Source organism: Nicotiana sylvestris, chromosome 9, assembly GCF_000393655.2.
Source record: "Nicotiana sylvestris chromosome 9, ASM39365v2, whole genome shotgun sequence".
Lineage (NCBI taxonomy): Eukaryota > Viridiplantae > Streptophyta > Magnoliopsida > Solanales > Solanaceae > Nicotiana > Nicotiana sylvestris.
In genome coordinates, this window is record NC_091065.1 from 30,070,365 (window position 1) to 30,077,851 (window position 7,487).

Genomic DNA, 7,487 nt, shown 5'->3' on the forward strand with positions numbered 1-7,487 from the left:
CATAAGGCTGCCTATGTATCTTGTGGTGACAAGAATCAGGTCAAACGTAGTTCACAAAGATACGTTTTGTTGTTGCTATTTTTATTTTTCTCTTTTTTTTTCTTTTTTTTCTTTTTCTTTCTTTTCTTTTTTCTTTTTTTTTTTATCTTTTCCCTTCTTTTTTTTATCTCTATTTTTTCTCTTCTTCTTTTTTTGAATTTTTCTTTTGGAATGAACTTTCTAAAATAAACCTATGGGGACATGAATAGTTTTTTTTCGTATGACTCTAACTTGATTCCAAAAGAGGGGAGGTCAAAGAAATCGGTGCTGGCTCAAAAGGGATTCCAAATGGTATAAAGTGCTTGGATAGCTGAAAGAGGGCCTCCCAATCTCTAAAAGTGCCGAGTACAACACATGCAACTTGAAATGAAAAAACGAACAACACACACAACATTTCTTTTACAGCTTCGGCAATGATATCACTGATATGCTTTCCACTTTTTTTTAGCGCCATGTCAAGTATAGAACTCTCTTTGAGTGATTTCTTCTTCACAATGGATACCCTCCGTCAATTCTGAGAAAAGTTTCTTGACTTTATCTTGTAACTTGAGATGCACTTGAGCTCAAAGTTGCTTGCTTCAAATTATCCGGGATGCACTCTCCTTTAATGAATTCTTGTCACCCTATTAACTTTCCAAATTATCTGCCCCAGTTTCACACAATTCGGGTTTTAAGATCTCAAAATCTCTTTACTTACTTCCCACAAATGTCCCTATCATCTTCAAAATTGTTTCATTGATTCATGATTAGGTTAACTTTAAGACCATGCCTAGAATTATATGTGCATGTCATGTCGCTAGAACCATCATGAAAAGAACTATAAAAGGAGAAGAGAACTAAACAAAAATGACTAGAAATAATAGAAAATAGAAAATTGCATTAGACAGACAGTGAAAGGATTTGGACAACAAAACAAGAGAAATAAACTGGGGTACAACCCTGGAACAAACCTAGATAACACTAAATGAGTTACTATGACTAAAAGAACTAGGCAAAATAAAAGGATAGAAGGGTTTGAGTCACAAGACAATATCCGGATTACAACACTGAAATAACCCGGACAACAAAAATGACAACAAAATGAACCACCAAGACTCCTCCCCGGCTAACCAAGAAAGGAGCGTCTTTCCAATTACCAAGCTCGGCATCTTAGCCACTAAGTTCCACATTAAAATTACCAAGACCATTACCAATTTCAATATCATTAACTTCACCAAGTGGCTCATTGACTCCTTTGACCAACCCTTCGTCATTGCAAACCATCCCAACAATCTGTGTGTTGTCATGTACCTGTAAATGATTATGTGTGACACTTGGGGTATTACTACCTTGGATAATTATTCATTCTTGAATCATTCTTTAAATTTCCCTTTTCAAAGCACGACAATCTTCAATGTTATGCCCTTGGACATTAGAGTGGTACATGCACCGTACAGTAGAATCAAATCCTTTTGCATATGGGTCCGGCATATAGCCGAGGAGCGGCTCAATCAGGCCAGAATGTTTTAACTTTTCAAACAAGTTTGTGTAGGATTCTTCAATGGGCGTGAAATTATCTTTTTGCCTTTGTTTCCCTCCATGCCCCAGTTTTCTAGGGTTGTTGGATGCTTGAAAATGCTGCGGAGGCAAAAGTGCATTACGTGGTGCTGGCGCTCGCCATGAGGAATGACCCAGTGGTTGGACAGATGGTCGGACATTGTTTAGAGGATAATACTGGGGTGGATTATATGGAATTTGGGGATGTTCATGGGATCGGTATTGAGGCTGAAAGCGTTTAGCAGGAATGCCCACTGGATCTTGTCATTAGCGAGGTTCAGCAACATCTTTTCTATCAATGAGAGGACTGTCCCGAGCAACTTGTTCATTCCATCTGAACCAAAATTCCTTAAAACTTTCCTTGGGTTTCTTTTCCAACTGAGATAGGGAGGAGCAGTCTGGGACAATGCCTATATTGTACTAAAAGTGTCGCACAAAATCTTGAGCCATGTCATCCCATGTATGCCACTTACCGACATCTTGATGAGTATGTCATTTCAAAGCTGCCCCAGTCAGGCTCTCAATAACATACGCCATTAGCAACTCATCTTTCCCGCCAACATTTCTCATTTCATTGCAATAACCCCTCAAATGGGCTTCTGAATCTCCACGCCCATCATACAAATTAAACTTTGGCATCTTAAACCCTTTCAGCTTTCTGGATATCTCATCTTGCTCCACTGTCTTAGCAGGCTTTGCAATCTCACCGGGAGGCTCAAAATGAGGAGTGTAAGAGTATGGAACCGAGCCCTTGAAAGTTGGTTCTAGAGCACAGTGTTAGGCATCGAGGATTTTGAACACAGTCTCGCTAGAGGATCGAGGAAAAATAGGAGGTGGATGAGCTACAAAAACATGAGTGGTCAAAGGAACGGGATATGAGGTGGTTCTGGCGAGTGGAGTGTGAAAAGGTTGTGGGGATATATTAGCAGCAGTAGGAATCTGGACTTGTGATAGTGGCGGAATGGTGACAAAGCTTTCAGTGTAGTTAGTGGGAACTGATGGTGGAGGGTGCCCACTAATCCGGGCTTGGTATATTTCGGACATCTATCCTTTCAACTTCAAGATCTCTTCTTTCAACTCAGATTCTGATTCAACAAATTCCTTAGGTGGATCAATAACCCTTCTGTCCAACTCTTTGCTAGCCATGACTACCTTGCTCTTTGATCTTGTGTTATATGAACGAATTACTTAAAAACCATAAACCAACCACCCTTCTGCTGAATGAAGATAACAAAAGGAACAAAAATGGGGTCATCTTGTTAGCATTAGGGCATTTAACAACTAAAAATATCACATTGCGTGCAATGCACCTAGCAACAATTAACGGTTCTAGAATGACTTCCAGGGTCACAAGGTCACTTGGCATCATCCCAATTTTGTGTCATTTCAATCTTCTCTTTTCTTTCTTTTCTAGCACTCATTGGCTTGCTCATTTTCCTCCCTTTTTTTTCTAGTTATCACTCTTTTCCTTCCTTTCATTTCTCACATCCCATAACTTATTCTCTTTTTTTTCTTTTTCTTTTTTTTCTTTTTTTTTTCTTTTTCTTTTTTTTTTCTTTTTCTTTTTTTCTTTTTCTTTTAATAAATAAAAAATGATTCGATCGAACCCTATATAGGTTGCCTACGTATCATGACGCAACATGAATCAGATCTTTGCGTGGTTCGGGAAGATCAAGAATAAAGTAAACAAACTAACGTTCTCTTTTTTTTTTTTTACTTTAATGACTACTCTGATGAGAAAAGAGAAATAAAAGAAGCAAATCCTTTTTTTTTTTGAATTTTCTAAACTTAATGTTCTATAACCTACTCTAAACTCAAGCTTAACGAGCATTTTGTTTTTTTTTTTGAAACAAACACTCTATGGGAGGTTATTAAGGAAAAAATCCTACAAGAGAAAAATATTTTTTTGATTCTTTTTTTTTTTGTAGGGAGGAAATCTAAACAATAAACCAAAGAAAAATATTTTGAATTTTCATTTGATATCCCTGAAGAAGATTTCGAAATAAGAAATGAACAAGATAAAAAAATGTTGTTGGATTTCAGTTTTTGATTACCTAAGGAAGAAACTTTAAAGATAAACAAAAGATAAAGTGTGTGTTTTTTTTCCTTCTATATACAATATCCTACAGTTCTAGTGAAAATAAAAGAATTTTTTTTTCATTTTTTTCGTTAATTTCCCAAAGAAGAATCTCAAAAGAAAATCTTTTTTGGATTTTGGAATTAATATCTTAAAAGAAAACTTTGGAAGAGGTACTAAAAAAATTCTTTTTTTTTTGGATTTTTAGTCTTAATATACTAAAGGAAATATAAAAGCAATTTTTTTTTTATTTTGAGTTCTAGATATTAATTTCCTAAAGGAAAAACCACCTCAAAAATATTTTTTCATTTCTAGAATTAGTACTCTAAAGAAAATTTCTAATGGAAATATCTTTCTTTTTTTTTGGATTTTTGAGTTACACCACACTTTTTCAAATACAAAATAGAAAGTGCAATAACAAAAACTCGACATTACTGTACAAAACTAGAAAGTAAAAGGCGACATAAGAAGGAAAAACATACTCAAAACATAAAAAATAAAAATAAAAAATCTCCTAAAGCAACTCCTAAATGATCGATCTTGACTGGATGGTCCTAAGGGGTCTGTCATGCCCAATCTCCGGTAAGTAGATCCACACTTATATGATAAAATTGAAACCAACACTATGTGAGACAATAATATTCCCTACTAGACACATGCAAGACATGGTTGTGACTATTTTTCTAAAATTAATCTATGTGGCTAAAAGTGGCTAAAAATGCAAGATTTGGCTAAGACCCCGCGAAGCCCAGAACCTAAACTCACTAGGAAGACCGGACCCTATGTGGGTTGCCTACGTATCACGCTCCGAAAGATGAGAATCAGGTATGCGTAGTTCGGACAGATTGGATACAGGCGAGAAATAAAAAAAAACTAATTTAGAGAATTTTTTTTATATTTTCCTTGAAAATGATGAAACATGTAAAATCTTTTGGATTTTCTTTTTCCTCTTTTTTTGAATTTTTTTTTAAATAAATGACGAGGAAAGTGCAAACTCTTTTTTTGGATTTTTTTATTTTTTCCCTTGAAAAGTGTGAAAGAAAATTGTAACTGGGCCCCACTTGCTTCGCTTTTATACTTCAACCTCTTTTCTTTCTCATTTACCCTCAAACCTCATTGGTCCGCCAAATGACCCCTTTCACCCTTGAAGATTGCAACATGTAGCACATTAGGATGCATCAGGATGGTCTTTTATTTTTGGGTACACATGTCCTAGACGGACCCAACCCCTGTGTTGAGTCCCCTAAGTCAAATGCACGTGATGCAAACAAGCGTTCCTACTAGGGATCCGGCATGAGGCTATGTTATACTAGGTTTGAAAACCTGGGTTTATTTCTTCTAGACCTGGCTTACCTGAGCGGACAGCTCGAGCCAGGGGAGGAGGGGCAGCGTACCGGGAATACAAAAGCTTCACCGGCTTTGCAACTTGTCTGAACCTCATTCTAAAACTGGGATATGACTCTAACAGAAGAGAAGCTACACGAAGTGCACCCTTCTTAGATGATTTAGAGGACTCAGAGAGAGGAGGGTTTCGCGATAATTTATATACAGTTCAACAATATCAGAGCGGTAAAAAGCAACATTTAGCACATTAGGCCCAATCATGTAAATAAAAATCATATAATAAATAAAGCCAAATATAACAATTATTCTAAGCTCGAATTCTTGAACCCTGAACCAGAAGTTCTGGGTTCTTATTCCCCAACAGAGTCGCCAGAGCTGTCATACCTCCTTTTTACTACACTCGTAAGGGTATAATGGAGTTTTTCCAATTTAAGTGACAATCGAAACGAGATTATTTTATTTATGATTCAGAATCATCACTTGGGATAATTTATAGTGTCCCAAGTCACTAGTTTAAATCCCGAATTGAGGAAAGATTGACACTATTTTACAGTCCGCGAAATACAGAAATCGGGGTAAGGAACTCTGTTAACTCGGGAGAAGGTGTTAGGAATTCCCGAGTTCTGTGGTTTTAGCACGGTCGCTAAAAAAACTGTTATTATTGGCCTATTTATTTGATTTTAAAACATCTTCGAGACCTATGTGCATTTTAAACTCTTTTTTAAAAACCGCTTTTAATAGTCCAATTATTGTACAACTAATTATTGATTACACATTTGTGAATCATGTCACGGGAACCGTACCCATGATCCTCAACGTGTTTATTTTATAAAACTTAAATTGTGGTCGGGTCACATGAATGTACCCATGAATTTTAGAAATTAAGGATCACAACTATGTCACGGGAACCGTACCCGTAGCTATGACAATTTATTTAAGTAACGTGCCTCAAGAAAACTATGAGAGTTCATGGCATTTTACACTAGTTAAGATATCGATATGAGGGCCATATACTAGGTGGTTGGATGGCACACCTCAATTTATTAAAGGAAAAAGCATTCAACTATGGATGTTTATATTTAAAACTAATTAGTTATCACAACTACTCCACGGGAACCATACTCGTAGTTGCGATGATTTTATTACGTGCCTAAAAGTTTGCCTGCCCGCGTGCCGACGGCCTAAGCATGCTACTAGCGGACCAACTAATAAAGTAGTGACATAAAAACAATAGTATCCTTATGTGTTTCTGAATGTGAATACTATCTCACTAAAAGATATGTTCAAAATGCCCCACATGACTATCTAGGACAATGAACTGAATATCCCTTTTCCCATATTTCAGAAGAACAATTTTTATTTCACCAAAACATTAGTTCAAGCTCTTTCTCACCACAAGGCAAGCTAAAGGGAATAAGCTCCAAGTTTCAGAGGGGAACAAACAGAGAATAGAGACAGCAATAGTCTAAGATCAATGAAACGATCATGCAACCAAAAAAAATTTCAGTTATTCACATCAAAATCTGATAGATTTAGGTGACAATACCATAAATTGAACATATTCAACCATAAAGGAAAGATCACTCTAAGTCAACTAAATTAGTAACACAAAAAGAAGAGAGATGGACCTTTATATAGCAATATTTTTTTGAAAACAATGAACAAGAAAAATCCTGCCAGAGCTACGGTTGACGACCTTGACGCATCGGACCTCGACGAACTGAGAAACTTCAATATCTAGCGCCGAACAAATGCCACAAACGAGCTCCAAGATGGATTCAACCTTGACAAGGAACCAGTAGAATAGTCATTGAAGCTCAGTCATCGAAACTCAGCCAGAAAAACTCGAGACTCGCCGGAAAAGAATGTTAAACGAGCTTTTGGGATCCTCAATGTTTTTAGCCCTTTTTTCACTATCTTTGCTTCTTTATTGCTTCAGCGTGTGCGTGTGTTTGAGTTCGAGAGGAAGAAGTCTCTACGAGGAGGATGCCGGCAAACTTGAGTGGTTGTCGGCAGTAGTAGTGAAGGCGACGACGACTGATATGGAGATGGAGCTAGATTCTATGGTTTTGTGGTATTAAATCTTCATGAAGAAGATGAGATCGTTTGGTGGGGGGTTCTTGGTTTCTCGCGCTGGTATTTTGATGGGGGGTAACGAAGAGGAAGAACAGTTCAGGGGAGTCGTTTTTTTTGTGTTATGCGGCGCTGTTGTTGCCCCTCCTTTTTGGAGTCTAGAATCTAGATTTATATTTTTGTGTATTCTTTTTCTGATTGCTCTTAGGTCCTTAGGGTTTTTTTATTTATTTTTTATTCCAAGGAAGAGTCTAGAAGTGCCCCTAGGGTTAGCTTAATGGGTATTGGGTATTGGGATTAATGGACTAATTCGAATTGGGCCAAGAATTGTGCTCTAAAACTCTTAAAATTGTGGTCTAACACCTTAATTGACTCCTTTTAATATAAGATAAAAATACTACACAATGCAAAAACTAAT